The sequence below is a fragment of the Frankliniella occidentalis genome, unplaced genomic scaffold, assembly GCF_000697945.3.
Source record: "Frankliniella occidentalis isolate FOCC.00 unplaced genomic scaffold, Focc_3.1 Scaffold32, whole genome shotgun sequence".
NCBI classification, from domain to species: Eukaryota; Metazoa; Arthropoda; class Insecta; order Thysanoptera; family Thripidae; genus Frankliniella; species Frankliniella occidentalis.
The window spans coordinates 1,455,539-1,457,546 of NW_026267162.1; positions in this window are offsets into that span (position 1 = coordinate 1,455,539).

Consider the following 2,008-nt stretch of genomic DNA (forward strand, 5'->3'; position numbering starts at 1 on the left):
CCCGTGTGTGAATAATCACCGCAACCGGAACTCTCATTGAAGTTGAATGTGAAGCAGGGCCGCACGACCATCGCACGGGCGGGAGGAGCCGATGATAGAGCTGGTCGCGGGGAGTGCCGGGGAGGGGGGGCGGGGCACGGGGACGTTTAGGCAACTTGACTTAACTAACCGCCAGGCCGCATCACGACATATCGGCAGGGTTCGCGTGGCGGCGGCCCCACTGCCCCGGCTGCCGCTCTATTCGGGCACGCCGTGGAGCGTGCGCCTCGCCGCCAACACCACGGGGAGTAGTATAAACGGGACGGCGCCGACCCACTAAGGCCCTTCCCGAACGTACGAAACAGAACACAGCACCTCGCCGATCGGCCGGCAGAGATATGAGTGAGGGACTGCTGAGGCGTGGAGCGCGCCGGAGCTAACGGCGTGACCCTGACCGGAAGGAGAGGGGAGGGGCCCAAGTCCCATGGACCTCATGGGGACGCCAGCCGTGACGGCGGCCTGTGGCGGCAGCAGCGGCAGCGCCACCAGGAAGCGCCCCATTCAGCCCGGTGGGGCCGCTCTGCTCCACGCCGCGCCGCCCCCCGCCGGCCGGCCCGCCAGCAGCTCCCTGTCGGCCTGTATGGCCCATCATGAAAGCATGGAGGTCAGCCATATGCGGAGGCCATTCGATTGGCTTCATGTCACACGGAGCCGTGAGCGCGGGCGCGGGGCAGACGTCCGAGGTCGTCAAAGTCATGATGAGCGGCTCGCTCGCGATGGGGTGGGGGAGGAGGGGGGGGGGAAGGGCCTAACTGGACTCGCTGATCGACCCACTGCAGCGCGCGAGCGGGTTCAAAGAGGGCGATCTACACGATCTCACACTCGGCCGCCCGAGGCCAGGCTCCGACGTCGGCCCCGCAACGCCGACGAGGTAATGCCGGCAAAACATCGCTCGACCTGAGCTGAGCGGGACCTGTCCGGTGCCAGCGCCCGCGGTCCCGGCGGCACGGCCCGGCCTCCGGCCCCCGGCCCTGCCTGCCGAGCCATTTGTATTCTCCATGTGTTACTGACGGCACCCTGCGATATCCGGGCCCAGCGTCGCTGTCCTCGTCCCGTCCTCCTCGCTCTGCACCCAGCCCCCGGCCCCTGTACTTTCTACTCCCCCCGGCACCGCACTTTGCATCCAAATCACAGCGACAGGCGCAGCAGGCGGGGCGCAAGAAGTACCCGAAGCCGGTGTACGATGACTCCCCAGGCCACGCCGAGCCGGGCCACAGGTCGGAGTTCAGGCTCGCAGAGATGTGCCGCACATTGTGCCGTTCAGGGCCGGGGGTTCAGGAGGTCGCGACCGTGAGGAAGAGTTACAGACGCGTGGGGCGTAAGCAGAAGGGTGGGGTCAAGGCCCGGGGGGTCAATACGGTCGGAGCCGTACACACTAAAGGTCAAAGGGTCATGGTTGGGCTGTACCGGCCCACACCTTAATGTTCTCGGCTTGGGCGGGATGGGCATACTCCTTGTGGACTCCACTCTAACTCTTTCCTCAGCCGGCCGGGACGAACAAAACCTTATACAGTTTTTGTTTCATTTTTTCCCCTCACGGGCAGCGGTGAGGGCGGTTCATGTTTTATTGTGTGCCGTTGTCACAGAGGTCGGCCGTCCTGTCCGCCTGCGTGTCCGCCGGCCCGCCCGCCCGGCCCGATGACTCGTACGGCCCCTGTATGGACCGGCCGCCCTGCCCGCCGCGCCCCCACCAGGTACCAGCAGGTACGTATGAGGTACGCTCGTACCCGACCAAGTTTGGCCTTCCTTTTTGCGCCCCGTGTCATAAAACGCGCCGCCGCTGTGCCGAGCTATGCGGGCGTTCAGCAGCACCCGTGTACCCGGGCGAGCACTGGGGCGGACACCAGGACAGCCACAAGCCGGGTGGGTTCAGATTACTGGCCGTTAATTGTTATGGCTTTCGGCTTTTTCAGCCAGGCCAGTCTTGGCTGAGACAGGCCGGCGCACCCGCGCGGAGGGTTCCTTGTTT